This window comes from Canis lupus, chromosome 1, assembly GCF_048164855.1.
Source record: "Canis lupus baileyi chromosome 1, mCanLup2.hap1, whole genome shotgun sequence".
Lineage (NCBI taxonomy): Eukaryota > Metazoa > Chordata > Mammalia > Carnivora > Canidae > Canis > Canis lupus.
Genome location: NC_132838.1, coordinates 22,889,727 through 22,907,386, shown reverse-complemented (window position 1 = coordinate 22,907,386; position 17,660 = coordinate 22,889,727). Strand labels below are relative to the sequence as shown.

At 36.8% G+C, this 17,660-nt stretch overlaps 1 protein-coding gene and 1 non-coding gene across 8 annotated transcripts in view; one reads left to right on the top strand and one right to left on the bottom strand.

Annotated features, from left to right (window-relative positions):
- Positions 1-17,660, top strand: part of DCC (DCC netrin 1 receptor) — a 1,086,838-nt gene that overhangs the window by 733,131 nt on the left and 336,047 nt on the right. The window lies entirely within an intron of this gene.
- Positions 15,663-15,852, bottom strand: LOC140608934 (U2 spliceosomal RNA). The gene has a single exon (XR_012010929.1). It is a non-coding gene; the product is annotated as a U2 spliceosomal RNA (small nuclear RNA).

Sequence of the window (17,660 nt, the reverse complement as noted above, 5' to 3'; positions counted from 1 at the left end):
AGAAAAGGTGTTAATGAATTACTCTAGACTGATTTCTGACATAATTGCCAGGATTGTACAATATATCATTCTACATTTATGCCAGCAAATTAGCATCTGTGATTCCTACAGTGGTAGCTTTCTTAATTTTATCATGTACTAAATACACGTTGTTTAGGTTTTCAAAATAACAGGTGGCTCTATACCTTCTAGACTGAAAAGAATTTACAATTCTGTCATTGAATTAGTGAATATTTCAAAGATGACACTAACGATATGCCTGTGGGTTTACAGTAAAATAAGGCTGCAACTCTGACAGCTACTAAATACTGCAAATGCATCAGTAATTTTAACCTGAGAAATATGACTTTTAATATTTTTTCTATCTAATACATTTTTTCATGACAAGTGCACAACACTCAACACTTAATATTCATTTTTGAATATCAGAAAAGCAACTACAGATGGTGCTTACAGAAGTTTGTAATATTCTCTGTTCTCAGGCAAACTGTATGGTTTTATTGTAGCCAAAATCTGGGGTTTGCCGACATTCTCTGCTACGTGATCAGTGACCTTAGGTGCATTCTTGAACAACCCAAAGTCTCTCATGATGCAGAATTGCAGTAGAAGCCACCCAATGTCACTGATTTGCCACGATACCTATTACATAGGGATCATTCAAGAAACAGTGATGATACAATTCCTTATCAAAATAAACCAGAGTTGTCTAGTGTTTTTGTGTTTTTCCAGCCTAAACCACTCCACTGGGGCTAGCAACTAATGGGGCAAAAGGCAGCAGAGTGTGTTATTTCTAATTACACAACTTTCTTCTGGGGTCAAGAAGTCATTTGGACTCACTCTACCCAAGTAAAGAGGCAGTGGAAGATTATGTTATTATATTTGTCTTTAAATGAAATCAGGGGATTCCTAGGTGGGTCGGCAGTTTAACGCCTGCCTTCAGTCCAGGGTGTAACCCTGGAGTCCCGGAATCGAGTCCCACGTTGGGCTCCCTGCATGGAGCCTGCTTCTCCCTCTGCCTGTGTCTCTGCCTCTGTCTCTCTCATGTCTCTCATGAATAAATAAGTAAAATCTTATAAATAAATAAATAAATAAATAAATAAATAAATAAATAAATAAATAATAAAATGAAAAACAGAAGCAAAGCATGATTAAAGTGTTTGCCCAATGTAGTACACTAGGTAAAATTTGAAGCAGTAAGCACTGTCTTGTGATCTAATTCCTAGTGATTCTTTCCCATCACCCCTTAGACTTATTTTATTTTATTTTATTTTATTTTATTTTATTTTATTTTCCCTGCAGGAGCCCGATGTGGGATTCGATCCCGGATTCCGGGATCACACCCTGGGCCAAAGACAGAAGCTCAACCACTGAGTCCCCGAGGCATCCCTATTTCCTTTATTTTAAAGAAACTTATGGGGTGCTTCCTTTCAGACAGGCATTCTTGCGTGTGTTTTATAAATTTGCACTCAGTTGACTCTCAACACAGTCTTAGGGGTTAGGTACTGCTGTTATCATCCATATTCTATAGGTGAGAAAACTGAGGTCCAGAAAGGTGAAGTAATTAGTTGAGGACACATACCTACTATTGTAGCAAAAGCAATTTGGTTCTGGAATCTTTACTTACACACTGTCCTTTAATGCCTTTAATCTTTAGGTGTAACTCTTTTTTTCCCCTTGAAACTAAAAACATCAAGTAATGCCTAATCTCCCCACTCTGTGATCACTAGAGCTTCTACTTTATTAACATTCAATAATCAGTCACCAAGGAAGATATGAATGAAGAACATGAGCCTCAAGAGGGCAGAGAATTATCATTTTTACTTCATTTCTATCACCTAGAATGGTGCCTACTATGTAGAAGGTGCTCAGCAAAAATATTTTGAATGAATAAATGATCAGACAAATGGATAAATGTACAAATTAGATGTGTGCCTTGTTATAAGGGAGTTTCTAGTCTAAAAAGACAAACCAGGGCAGCCCAGGTGGCTCAGTGGTTTAGCGCTGCCTTCAGCTCAGGTCATGATCCTGGAGACCCGGGATCGAGTCCCACATCAGGCTCCCTTCATGGAGCCTGCTTCTCCCTCTGCCTGTGTCTCTGCCTCTCTCTCTGTGTCTCTCATGAATAAATAAATAAAATATTAAAAAATAAAATAAAATCAAAAGACAAACCGTAATTCAGATGAATAAAAGGTTTTATGTCATTTTATTCTCTTCGGATTATTCAAAGAATCTATATACAAAACTACTCCAGTCTGAGTGAAACAGATTTGCTTAGTTTTAAAATATATATTAGAAAAACATATGGTAAAATCCAAATTAAACAAGCTTTTATCTGCATGGCTCAGTCTCAATCCAGATTAATTTGATAGAAGTGAAAATGAATTCTTTCACAGAAGTTATCTTGCCATATTTTAGCATGATGTTTCCGTATGGGTAACATGTTTATGAGAGGAAGCTGAGAAGCAGAACTAAGAATGGGGAAGGGAGAGTTTTGAAGGTGACTTTGTCTTAAATATACCCCAAATATACCAAAATTTAACAAGATAAATAACATATGGAGATTAATAGGAAGGATTTGATAGACAAGTTTCCATCTTATTATCATTATAAAAATAATGGTATGTTTGTGTTTTAAAAACTGTGGGCCATTAAATTTGCTCAAAAAGGGAGATAAAGGTAGATATGTTCAAGAAGGGAAGCTAATATAATCAGGGGGAGGGGAATGGGTTCTTGAATAAAGACTAATATACGCTAAGGAAAAAGAGGAAGAAAATGTCAGTGTGCAGTAATAGAGGGGGATGAGGTTGTGATTTTAAGATGGGAAAGACAAGGTCTGAGAGGGAAGTTTTATAAAAGGTATAAAACCAAGAAGGATACAGAAGGATAGGAAATGTGGTCATTGGTTTATTCAACCCAGTATCCTACACCCCAAGGATCTACTCAATTTTTAGAAATGGTTGTTTTAGCATGAGTTATAAATAGATTTGATAGCACATAATGATTTTTTCAGAGTGAAAATGGCACAGGAAGCTCCCTAATAAGTCATTAAGATAACTTATGACATTTTTAACAATTACCCCTAAATTTTACAATCAGTACCATGAGAGTCAGGCAAATCTTTATAGAGCATGGTCCCTGGTGAAACCTCCATCAGAGAAAAATCTGCCAGACTTGTTGATATTGATTTGATAACTATAGCTTTCTTTAGATTGAGGTTATTATGTAGACAAAATTATGATGAAATTTCCTAGTGACAAACTTTGTGTTTTTAAGCAGCTAAAAATGGTGAAATTATCTGAATACAAGAGGTGAGAAAGTAAGAATAGACATAGGTAGGTATCCTCTAAAAAACAAAAACAAACAAACTGGGCTATGTTTTTGAGCCAAGATGCATGAAGAAGAGGGCAAACATGAGTAAATACAAAGTAAAATTTAAAATTATTTATTATAACTGCATATAGTAAAAAAATGGAATAAAAGCCTTAGAGGAGAAAGAAGTTGAAATTGTTAACCAAAATGGACTTTATAGATCTGCTGGAATCAGAAATTGTCATATGTAGAGGTCATATTAAATTATCTGCAAGTTCTTCCTAGATTTAATAATCTTTCATATTCTTACTCTAGACTAGCAATATCTGTGATATGTAAGTTTTTAGAAACATTATTTTAATTGCCTAGATTTTATGAATCTTTTCTTTTTTTTTTTCTTTTGGTCTTTTCATCTGAGTCATTGGTATGTAAGGGTTCCCGTCAATAAATTTTAGTTTTCTAGACTTCCCTCAGCAAGTTGTTCTCTTCATTCCTTCTCCCCTCTATCCTCTCCCTGGTTATGCATTTACAAATGGCAGTTTTCCTTCCATAAGTTTGAATGGTATTGCTTTGGTAATTATTACTTTTTCTTACCATCCTTTGCAGACTATTCAGTACTTCTCAGGGAAGTACATAGAACACCGAGCCACCCTAGGTATGGTCATATGCTGTAAAATCAACTGAGAACAGATATCAAAATTCATACCTGAGAATTTCCCTATGTTACAAACATGGTGATTAGCTAGGTCCATGCTCTCTGGGAATTTATTTTGTCAACTTAAGCAAAACTGTTTTTCCATTCTATCATCTTTAATTTTATTAGCTGCATATAGGTGAAAAACAAATGAAATAAGAATTTAGTTAGAATCTAATGCATTACTTCCTAGAATGAAATACAAAGTGGACTCACAGCTAGATTGGTGCCAGGTGGTATCAGGTACTCAGGTATTCAGTCTGAATCATAAGCACTCTGAGTGGGATGGCAATTTCCAGATCAATGGTCACAACCTGAATGCTTTGTCCTAAGTCTGTGTTTGGAAGTCAGTGTGCACATCCCTTTCCACCCTCCAGAATTAATCTTTTCTTACTGAGAGTTGTTAAGTCTGACCACACCAAGAATCTTAAAATTTAACACTGTCCTTTTTTTCCCCCTAATTTTTGACTCAGAGTGAAATGATGTACTTCTAATAGATAAGCTTCCTTTTGTCACATGTCTTCATGGAGTCTACTTTCAGCTAAAATCAAGCAAACAAACAAAAAACAGTATTAAGGGCATTGGGATTGGCTTATCAACTACAATCAAAGCCACAGTTCCTCTTGTTTATATATATATATATAAATATATATATATATATTTATATATATATATTTTTTTTTTGACTTACAGAAAATTTGGGAAGATACTACAGAGCTCCTGTATACCCTTCACTCATATCTCCACTGTTAACATCTCCCATTACCACATTCTGTTTGTCAAAACTAGAAAAAACAACATTAGGATGAGGACTTCTGGGGAAGATGGTAGAATAAGACCATCTAAAGCTCACCTCATCCCACAAACACAACTAGATATCACACACATCAATGTAAGTAAACCAGAAAACTACCCAAAGACTGACAGAACAGATTCTCCACAGCTAAATGTAGGAAAGCTGTCACATTAAAGAGGATAAGAAGGGCGGAGATACAGTCAGGAACCAAATGGATCTGTGGGACTCTCCCCTGGAGTGAGGGATGCTATGGGAACAGGGAGGGGAGAGGACTAGACTCCAGGTCAGGCCTCCCAAGCACAGGAAATCCACATGGGAGAAATTAATCTCCATAATATTTGATTTGAAAACCAGAGGTGCCCAATAATCAGTGAGGCTTAACACCAGAAATGTTAAAAAACAGCAAGGACAGCTGAGAAAGCAGAGCCCCACCTTTAAAGAGAGAGTAAAACAAACAGTCCTGCTGAGATATAGTATAAAATCTGCAGTTCCAAAAAATGCCTAGAGTATATATATGAAGATTTATTTACTTATCTCAGAGCATGTGCTGGAGTGGCAGAGATCTTTGGGAGAGTGCCCTAAGAACAAAAGAGCTGATGGCACCATTTCCTTCCCTATTCCCCCCACCTGAGATAAACAAACAATTGCTGAAACCAGCATAGCAGAAATGCTCTCCACCTAACTTATTAGCAGCATGCCCCACCTCCCTTTCTTCAGACACTCTGCCTCCATGCCAGCTTGGGCAGGAGTTTTCTCTGGTAGCTGTGGGCTCCTTCCCATCGCAGACTTATGTGGAACTTGTGTGGTGTTACACAGCCCACCCCTGCATTCTCCTGTGGGCCTGCCTTCTCCAATGCATCCTTAGCCAGAGCTCTTTCAAAGCTATGCTGCAAGCTTGGCAGTGTACAAGCAGCCCCAATGGGCCAGCACCACTCCAAAGTGACTCATGCCCCAGGAAGAGGGGATGGTAACCACACATACCAGTACCCACAGTACTGGGGTAGCAACCCCACAGTAGACTGGGGGCAGATATAGATCTGACCACAGGATTTACCCAACTACTAAAACTTCTCCCAGAACAACACAAGGAAAATATCCTGCAATTCAGTGTTAGTGCAGCTCTGGCAAATGCCTTGTCTAACAACTGAAGCCCAAGGTGGCCTCATACTCACTCACTACAGGAACCACACCCAACCCACAACTAGCAAAAGAGTCATTGCAAATGATCGAGCTGAAGGCAAAAGCAACTCAGCCACAACAGTAGGACACACACACAATACACACAGGAGACACCTCTGTTGTGCTACGTTCTAGTGAACTGGGGACATTGCAGGGCACTATAGGACCAATTCTTATAAGGCCATTACTTTCAAGACCAGGAGACATAGCCAAATTACCTAACATAGAAACAGACACACAGAGAGTTAGACAAAGTGAAGAGATAAAGGAATATGTCCCAAATGAGAGAACAGAACAAAAGCACAAGAGAGCTAAACAACATGGATATTAAGTAACATGCCTGATAAAGAATTTAAAGTAACAACCCAAAAGATACTGGATTAGTGAAAAGAGTGGAGGATCTCAGGGAAACTCTCAAAAAAGAGATAGAAAACATAAGAACCAATCAGAGATGAAGAACTCAATAATTGAAATTAAAAATATACTAGATGGAATAAATAGTAGGCTAGAGAAAGCATAAGAATGGATCAGCAACCTGGAGGACATAGTAATGGAAAGCAATCCAGCTGAAAAGGAGAAAGAAAAAAAATAGATATAAGGAATACAGCAACATCATCAAGCATAATGACAATTGCATTTTGGGTATCCCAGAAGAAGAGATAGAAAAAGATCAGAAAATTTATTTGAAGAAACAACAGCTGAAAATTCCCAAATCTGGAAAAGGAAACAGAAATAGATCCCGGAGGCATAGAGATCCCCCAACAAAATCAACCCAAAGAGATCCACACCAAGATATAGTAATTAAAATGGCAAAAAGTGGTAATAAAGAGAAAAAAATTAAAAGCAGCAAAAGAAAATAAAAGAAAGCAGTTACATATAAAGAATCTCCCAAAGGCTATCAGCTGATTTTTTGGCAGGAAGTTTGAAAGCCAGAAGGGAACAACATGATTTGTTTAAAACAGTGAAAGATAACATAACCTGCAACCAAAAATAATCTATCCAGCAAGGCTGTCATTCAGACTAGATGGAGATACCGAGTTTCCAGAAAAATAAAAGTTAAAAGAATTCATGACCACTAAACCAGCTCAAGAAATGTTAATAGGAATTCTGAGTGGAAAAGAAAGATGATAAGCAGGAGCAAGAAAATTAAGAAGCACAAATGCAGTAAAATTAAGTATAGCTATAAAAATCAGTCAAGGGATTCATAAAATGAAAGGACATAAAGTATGACACTGTATACCTAAAAAGTGGGGTGAGAGAACTAAAGAATAGGTTCAGACATAAGTAACCATCACCTTAATATAGACTGCTATATGCTTAAGAGGTTATATATAAACCTAATAGTACGTACAGATCAAATATTAGTAATAGATGTGCAAAAAGTAAAGAGAAAGGAATCCAAGTACATCATTAAAGAAAGCTGGTAAACCATGAGAGAAGAGCAAGAAAAGAAATGAACAGAGAACTACAAAATTAACCATAAAACAAGCAACAAAATGGCAGTAAGTATACACCTATCAATTATTGAATGTAAATGGGCTACACACTCCAATCAAAAGATATAAAGTGACAGAATGGATAAAAAAGCAAGACCTGTCTATATGTTACCTATAATAGACTCATTTCAGACCTAAAGACACAGGCAGATTGAAAGTGAAGGGTTGGAACAGCATTTATCTTGCAAATGATAGTAAAGAGAAAGCTGGGGTAGCAATATTGATATGAGACAAAAAAAGACATTAAAACAAGAACAATGGAATATTACTCAGCTATTAGAAATGACAAATACCCACCATTTGCTTCAACGTGGATGGAACTGGAGGGTATTATGCTGAGTGAAGTAAGTCAGTCGGAGAAGGACAAACATTATATGTTCTCATTCATTTGGGGAATATAAATAATAGTGAAAGGGAAAATAAGGGAAGGGAGAAGAAATGTGTGGGAAATATCAGAAAGGGAGACAGAACGTAAAGACTGCTAACTCTGGGAAACGAACTAGGGGCGGTAGAAGGGGAGGAGGGCGGGGGGTGGGAGTGAATGGGTGACGGGCACTGGGTGTTATTCTGTATGTTAGTAAATTGAACACCAATAAAAAAAAAATGAAAGTAAAAAAATAAAAATAAAAAATAAAACAAGAACTTAACGAGACAAAGAAGGACACTATAAAATTATAAGGGGAGCAATCCAACAAGAAGATTTAACAATTATAAATAGTTTTACACCCAATATGGGAGAAATCAAATGCATAAACTGGCTAATAATAAACATAAAGGAACTAACTGATAGTAATGCAGTAAGAGGGCACTTTAACACCTCACTTGCATTAATGGATAATCATCCAAACAGAGAATCAACAAGGAAACTGTAGTTTTGAGTGACACATTGGACCAGATAGATTTAAGAGATATATTTAGAACTGTCCATTCTAAAACAGCAGAATATACTTTTCAAGTGTACATGTACTATTCTCCAGAATAAATCACACATTAGGCCACAAAACAAGTCTCAGCAAATTAAAAAAGATTGGAATCATGCCATGCATCTTTTCTGACTATAGCTATGAAACTAGAAAGCAATAATAAGAAAAATATTGGGAAAGAACACAAATAAATGAAGATTAAGTAACATGATATTAAACAATGAATTGGGGGATCCCTGGGTGGCGCAGCGGTTTGGCGCTTGCCTTTGGCCCAGGGCGCGATCCTGGAGACCCGGGATCGAATCCCACTTCGGGCTCTCGGTGCATGGAGCCTGCTTCTGTCTCTGCCTCTCTCTCTCTCTCTCTGTGACTATCATAAATTAAAAAAAAAATTAAAAACAAAAACAAATGAATTGATCAACAATGAAATCAAAGAAGAAATAAAAAAAAAAATACATGGAGACAAATGAAAATGAAATGATCCAAAGTCTTCAGAATGCAAGAAAAGCTATTCTAAGATAGAAGTTTTTTGGTTTTGTTTTGTTTTTAATATTTTATTTATTTATTCATGATAGAGAGAGAGGCAGAGACAGGCAGAAGGATAAGCAGGCTCCATGCAGGGAGCCCGACCTGGGACTTGATCCCGAGATACCAGAATCACGCCCTGGGCCGAAGGCAGACGCTTAACCCTCTGAGCCACCCGAGCTGCCTTTGTTTTTCATTTTTGTTTTGTTTTTGTTTTTTTTTTTTAAGATTTTATTTATTCCTTTAAGAGATATTGAGAGTGAGAGCACAAGCAGGGGGAAAAGAAGAAAGAAGAAGAAAGAAAGGAAGAAGAAGAAGAAGAAGAAGAAGAAGAAGAAGAAGAAGAAGAAGAAAAGGAAGAAGAAGAAGAAAAGGAAGAAGAAGAAGAAGAAGAAGAAGAAGAAGAAGAAGAAGAAGAAGAAGAAGAAGAAGAAGAAGAAGAAGAAGAAGAAGAGGAGGAGGAGGAAAAGGAAGAAGAAAAGAAGAAGAAGAAGAAGAAGAAGAAGAAGAAGGAGGAGGAGGAGGAGGAGGAGGAGGAGGAGGAGGAAGAGAAGGAGGAGGAGGAGGAGGAGAAGGAGGAAAGATCCCCACTGAGCAGGGAGGCAATATTTCATCCCTCTTTATAGCTGAGTAATATTACCCCCCACACACACACACACCCCACAACATTCCTTATCCATTCACCCATCAGTGGACATCTGCCTGCTTCCATAATTTGACTATTGTAAATAATGTGGCAATAAACATAGGAGTGCAGAGACCCAAGGGGAGCCCAATGCAGGACTTGGTCCCAGGACCCCAGAATAATGACTTGAGTGAAAGGCAGACACTCAGCCACTGAGCCACCCAGGTGCCCCTGAAAGCTTTTTTTCTTGTTTACTAATTTGGATACTTTTTATTTCTTTTTGTTGTCTAATTGCTGCAGCTAGGACTTTTAGTACTGTGTTAAATAAAGGTGTGAGAATGAGGACTTCCTTCTCGTTTGAAACTTAACAAATGTTTTCACTCTTGAAGGTGAAGGCCATAGTCCTTTTATTCTTTTTAGATTTATTTGAGAGAGAGAGAGAGAGAGAGAGAGAGAAGGCAGATGCAAGTAGGGTAGGGAGAAAGGGTAGTGGGAGTGGGAGAGAAGCAGACTGCCTGCTGAGTGCAGATCCTGACATGGGGCTCGATCCCATGACCTGAGCTGAAGTCGCCAGTCAGACGCTTAACCAAGTGAGCCACTCAGTGTCTCAATACTTTGTAATTTTTATGGTGACATCCCTTATAGTGAAATAATTATTTTTGGTGGAATTAATAATTATTATGAGGAGGCAGTAAGAATTTTCAAACATATTGAAAGTTGAGTGTGCTGATACCATTTTCCCATCTTTTCTTACTCTGCCTCTTTCTTTTCTTACAAGTAAGTAGTAAACTAAACTAGTAATTAGTTTAATCAATTTGTGACGACTGTTTGCATATTAGGAAAGTCAGTCTTTCATAATATTATTAAAAAAATATTGTTCCAGTTTGACCTACATATTTTAATGTCATTCATTATGCTTTTCCATACATATTTAATTTCCATATAGTGATATTTATCAATATTTTTCTTCATCGGCTCTGTTTTTTTGTCATATTGTCACAACTGACTCCCTGTGTGTTTTGATAATGGAAAAAATCAGAGACAGGAGACATTATAATAAGGTGGTATAATAATCAGTAGTGGATCTGGCACAGAACTCCATTGTTTTAACATTCTAATTTAGCATTCTAATTCCAAACTTTTTTTCTGCATTTTATTATCTTTAAATACAGCCTTTACTCCCAAAATGGACTGTGAGGCAAATTCTTTCTCAAATTTAGATGAATCAGCTTCAGAGAAGAAAATAAATAAGTAGAAAAACAAATAGGAAAAAAAGACAAAGATGGAAGATATTGCTGCTTCCCAGCATGATAGAACCTTAGTAGTAGCAATCTTATAATGTACCTGTACCCTAGAAGATATCTGTCCAGCAACTGACTGAAACACAATACAGGTTGCCTCTTAATTGCAGTCCTAGGATTCTTTTCACTTTGCTCCAGAAAAAAAAAAAAAAATGTAATCCTTCATACTCTTGATGATGATAAGCATGTGAATATAGGTCAAACACACATTTTGCTTTAGTTATAATAGCAACCAAGAATCAAACTTAGCATAGACACATTTATTATCATAGTTGGATACCTGTATCCTGTATTTCAGAATAACACATGCCCTATATTATATTTGAAATTATTCTGTAGATTTATCAGCCATACATAATTCAAGCTGATATGGGTCTTTGGGTAAATCAACACATTTACTGATTATTTAAAAAAATCAAACAAGACTTTGTAAAAGACCCATCCTTTCTGTAGGAATTAATACTATTCTATTTAGAGTGACCCCCAAAATACTGGAATTTGATGCACAACCAGTTTATGAGTATATAATGTGTTTTTATTATTTAATCAATCATCTCTGGTGGTTATTCCCTTTGTTTGCTTACTTAATAGATTTGAAGTATGAGTGCTAGGTTCAGGCCAATAAGCCTCTTTTATGGTTTACAGCTTTGCAATCAGTTTCCTCACTTCAGTGCATTAAAAAAGGGGAAAAAAAAAAAGGTGAGCTTATGTGAGTGATCACTCAACTGCGGCTGCAAGTTCTCCATGCTCACCATCTCACTTCCCAGAAAGGGAACTAGAATAGAATTGGACTGAGAAAAAAAAAAAAAAAGAAAGAAAGAAAGAAAGAAAGAAAGAAAGGAAGAAGGAAGGAAGGAAGGAAGGAAGGAAGGAAGGAAGGAAGGAAGGAAGGAAGAAAGGAAGAAAGAAAGAAAGAAAGAAAGAAAGAAAGAAAGAAAGAAAGAAAGAAAGAAAGAAAGAAAAGAAAAAGAAAAAAAGAAAAAAAGAAAAAAGAATTGGACTATGTCTATCACTTGTGCTCTTCTCTCTCTCTCTCTCTCTCTTTCTCTCTCTCTTTTTCTCTGATGTATATAGGCCTAGAAGGACAAACTCAAAAAGAAACAGGGTTCTAAGAAAACATCTTTCATATGCATTCTGTGCCCTGCTGTAGCTTTTCAGTGGCTTCACTGTGGTGATATAAGGTTCTACCTGTATAAACTCAATTGGAATAAGTAATAATTTATCTTAGTTTTATGTCCTCTTTTATTTCCCTTTAATATGTTTTGGTGGCTATAAAATTTGAGGATGAGTAGCTAGGGGTTAGAGCCAAGTGTACTGCACACGGATGCTTAATAAACCTCCATGCCCTGCTAATGCACTCCTGGCCTGAGATGCTGCCTCCCACACTCTTTCTCTTCTTGTCTATCAGTGAGTGTGTTGTTCTGATATTCTTATTCTCAAAGACATTTCAGAACATTGAAATTAGCCCATCCAGGCAATGAGCATTTCCACGGGTACATTTATACAGTAGCTTTAAATAGATGATTTAAAAATGTACTTTAAATCCCACAGACAAAGTTGAAAGTTTGCGATTAAGGGAACTCACAGAGCCATCAAACATGATTGCAGCTGCTTTTCCTGGGGGTTGGGGGGGGTCACTTGGTATCCAGAAACAATAAAAACAGTTCTTAGTAGTGTCTATATTACTAAAAAGTATAGCTTAAACTTTTAGTTCTTCCTACTTAATTTGTATTATTTTCAACTTACTTTTACTTGAGTTTCATACCAGAAAAATTCAGTTACTTAAAAAAAAAAAATTAAGACTACTTAGCATTGATTCAATTATTTTTTAATAACATAGCTTGTTAGCTGTTTTATTTTGGTAGTTTCTTATTACCAAAGGTAATTGCATAAAAAAAAAAAAAAAAAAAAAAAACACTGCTTCTTAAAGCCTGCCATGCTGATTTGAATCAGCAATGCACGTGTTCTTTAGATGTTCTTCACGGCTGGAGAAGAAGATTGCATGGCAGCCCGGGACAAAGCGCCATATGGCTGGGATAAGGTGAATGTTGATAAAGGCACATGAAGGATGGGAGGGGAGATGTCACAGCTTGTCAGTCTTTATCCCTAGAGGAAGCTCTGGTGACAGGGGAATGATTGAAATGGCACATTTGGGGTCCCTGGGCATGGAGAAGGGATAAATAATGACTAGCAATTCAATGACATAGACTCAAGGGAAAGATGGAAACAAAGGGAGCTGGGGACTGGGTAGAAACAGAGCTTTCCTACAGTTGGTAAAAAATGCCAGGAAGCGACATTGATGAGAAAGATGATTAAAGGTGGCCTCACAAAACCTTGAATAGTGACAGATGGGAAGGGTAAAATGATTAGTAAGAAAATATAGAGAAGGAAGAGACCTGATATGAAGTACATTCTTGTCGAGGTAGACATGCGGGTGACAAAAGGGAAAACAAAGGATGAGTTTTCTCTGCGACCTGATAAAGGAAATAGAGAGATGTAGTGAGGTGACCAAGTCTTATCCTTGCATGGAGGAGGCACCCTTGTCCCCGTCTCACTTGACCTATCAGATTTAGCCCAAATTGTTCCCAGAGCCTTTCCAATAGGGATCCTGGATTTCCAACCAGATATCAGGGAACCGGGCCAGCAGAAGCAGACTTTCTGCTTTTGGGATCTGAAGACAGATAAATAACAATTACCATTCACTGAGTATTATGTCATATGCCAGGTACTATGAGCAGCCCTTTCCCATTTTACATCATCACGTAGCCCTGCATGTCAAATAAATTGGATCAGTGTTTAAATGTGGAGGGTAGGGCTCAGAGAAACTACATAGCTTTCCAAGTCGCATAGTCACAGAGTAGCAGAGCAGAGATCCCCCCCCCCCATTTAATTGTAATTTTCTAGTCAGATCCACTTTTTACATAAATGAGGGACTAGCCACCTTCCCAAGCTGCCTGAGGTCTGCTCCACTTTGGATAAACTCTTTTAAAAAGTACCTTCATAAATAAAGTGAGAATAAAGAATATAATTGGTTCACACGTGTAGACTGGCCAGTTTACCGGATATTATTTTCCTCTCACTATGTCTTTTGAAAGACTTCAAACTCTGAAAGATGTAGTTATCTCTGTTGATATGATATTACTCTCCAGAATTTCTTTTTTCATCTTATATCTTTGTGTGGCCATAGGTAATTCTTCTTACCATGCAACCTTGTCCTGGCAAGTCTCTTTGATATATGGTTTGGGGATAAGAATCACACTTCCTATAACAGATCCCCAGGTTCTTTTCTGGATGTGTAGGCCAGCTCAGACTTTTCAGGCTTCTGTTCTGCTTCTTAATGAAAGAATTATTACTCTTAGGAATTATTCCTATATGAAGACATCTTTTGCATTGTTTGGCACATAGTTGGATTTTAGGAACATGTTCCCCTCTCATTTGGTCTGAAATGAAGTAGTCTCATCATAAATATACATTCCCTTGGAATCTTCCTGAGAGTTCAGCTTTTTAATCTACTTTGTAATTTATTAGCAGAGTAATAATGATTAACATGACCAGCTTATAGTAATAGCTCAGTCCCCTCCCAGTACATAATCTCAAATACCCATTTTTGAGCGTTCTGAAAGGGAATTTTTTAAAAGATTTTTATTTGCTTATTTCAGAGAGAGAGAGAACAAATGGGGAGGGGCAGAGGGAGAGGGAGAATCAGACTCCCTGCAAAGCAGGGAGCCTGAAATGGGGCTCGATCTCAGGACTCTGGGATCATGACATGAGCCAAAGGCAGACACTCAACCAACTGAACCACCCAGGTGCCCCTGAAAGGGAATTTTTTAGCCAAAGTCTTAACATTAGAATTTCACAAGTTTGCAGTACCTTTCATTTAGCTAACACTACAAGAATGCATTGGATACCTAGGATGTCACTAAATGTATGGTACTAGATTTGGCTATTAGAGTCATAAACAGTGTAGACTTGCCTTCTACTCTTACAGAATATGTAATTTGGCATAGGATACCAAAAAATGACTAGACCATTAGAGTTCCATGTAGGAAATTTCCAGAAGGGACTTCTCCTAGTCCTGTGAAGGTCCAGAGTTAGAGGTTCTAAAATCAGGGTGGGAATCAGTGAGGTGTTACCTGAGCAGAAATCTGAAGAAGCAGTCCAGGTCAGAGAAGCAGAGCCGTTGGAGGGAGGTATTCCAGCTCAGGTTGCAGCACACAAAAGTAGCAGAGGTGAAAGCATGAGGTTTTCATGGACCTGATAGGATCAGTGACCCCAGAGACCTTCCCCTACATCCTTCTCAGGCTTACCCCTGCCTGAGACAACTGAGAACATAGAACTGGGATGTAGAGGAGCAATAGGAGACGGGGGAGGAGACTGGTCCTTGTCAGTGAAGCTGGGACAGGGAGATTACTCATTACGGAGCTGGCTTTCCTTTCTGGAATTGGGAGATGGATTTAAAAAAGCCTTCATGCAATGATTTATGCATCGTAATCCCTCCATGAATATTGGATGGATTAATGATTGGATACATAAATTGGTTTACTAAAGGAAATTTCATAGCACTACTACTAGGATAGTTTGTAAAATGATCAATTAAATAGGATTCTGGGAACAGGATAGAAATGGTCTACTGAGAACGTGTGTTCTGATTTCTAAACAACCACCCTACTGAAAATTTAGGATGGAATTTAAAAGAGACTTCTTGTAATCGTCTTATATGTATACACCTTACATCTTAAAAATAGTTCCTCATTCTCTTAGGGAAAAACCTATAGTTTAAATATGGTTTTTATTGTTGTTCTTATTGTTGTTTTGTGGGGTGCACCATTCCAGGAAGTACTACAATACCAGGTCAATGTGTGGAGTGGGTGGAACAAGCTCTTATTCCATCTCCTGCTCCAAAAATCCATTTAACACATTGTCCTCTTATGGAGGATGTATTAGATATTAAACTGATAAGAACAGATACTATACTTGATCTTAGCTAAAAGGCCGAGAAGCAATTAAAAATAATTCTTCACTTCAAGCATAACAGTAGGAACTTGATAGACATTCAATAAATATTGATTATTCCATTTTAGATACTAACCCACTACGTTCTTTTATGTAAAGTTTTCAATATTTAATGAAATATTATGGAAATCATTAACTTTTATCTCATATTAATTTAAAATAAAAAGTGGTTTCAAATCATTATTATTTTAAAATTCATATTTCTTAGTTTTACTGAAGTTCTCAATATACTAGCTCGAAAGCCATGATTCTTTGAATATTGAAAATACCATGAAATTGTAGGAAAAAAGTGCTATTCTTAATAATCTCAATCATTTACAGCTGAGCTTCTTTTTGGTAAGTTTGCAAAATTACTTTGTAAACTATAAAAACATTATATCAAAATGTAAATTTTGTCTACTTCTTCATTTGGACAATTAAAAGCTAGAGTTTGGGATCAAGGGAACAATGATAAGAAAAAAAATACAAAAGGAAAAGGAATAGAGTTTGCCCTGAGAACAGTTAAATGTTCCTTTAATTTTACTAATGTCACCTATTTATATTTTACTTAAATATGAAGGCTAATAAGGAATGCAGCAAATAAAACATCTAGTTGATCTGGTGACTAAATTTATAGTATTTTCGTTAACAATATGGGGAATGACAAGGAAATAAGCCTATCAGTTGTTTGATGTTTAATGCAAATTAAATATTTTTATGTGTTTGTGAATACTTCTTATTATCGTTCATGTGCCTCATAGAGAGTGGAGGTCAGGGAGTTCATAAACTCATGGAAAAATTAAGGCCTGTAAACATTACATAGTAAAATTCTAAGAGAAAAAAACTCTCTAGTATCTAGACAGACCATGACTTTATAGAAAAATTAACCCAAGAATGTAATTTTTACCAGGACTATTGCAATGGCATCATGAAATAGTAGTAGTACCAGTACCAGTAGTAGTAGTAGTAGTAGTAGTAGTAGTAGTAGTAGTAATAGTAGTAACTAGTGACTTAGAAACTAAAACTATTTTTTGGAGTTATATTATTTTCAGAAATCACTTCCTTTTCCTGGATTTTTCTATGATTGATTGATTGATTTTAAATATTTTATTAAAATAAATAAATAATAAATAAATAAATAATAAAAATATAATAATAATATAATAATAATATTATTTATTTTATTTATTCATGAGAGACACAGAGAGAGACAGAGACACAGGCAGAGGGAGATGCAGGCTCCATGCAGGGAGCCTGATGTGGGGCTTGATCCCAGGACCCTGGGTCATGACCTGACCCAAAGGCAGATACTCAGCCACTGATCCACTCAGGTGCCCCTGATTATTATTTTTTTTTAGAGATTCTTAAAAACAAAAACCAAAAACCAAAAAAAAAAAAAAAAAAAACCCAACACTATGTTATAGTATGGTAAATTCGCTTCCTCTTCTCCATGACAACAGATAAAGAAGCTGTAACCATGGCAACAGTAATGGGCCAGGGAGATTAGGGCCAGCCTGGAGATTAGGCCTCCTAGAGCAAAGAAAAAAGTCCTGATTGGTTCCTTATTGAGACCTTATGTGAAGACGAGTTACTGTTGAGAGAAAGCATGGAGGATTAGTAAGAACAAAATTAATTCCCTGTATAAAGAAAGGAGCCATCCCTTTGTTAAAAATGTGTCTGCTCCTTTTCAAACGAGGACTGTTTAAATTGAGGTAAAAGAGTTCATGATTAATTCTATTCTGAGATTTATCTGTGTCATCTGCATCTAGACTAGCTCTGTGAGAAGGCACTCCTGGAGGCCCCGAAGAGAAAAGCATCGT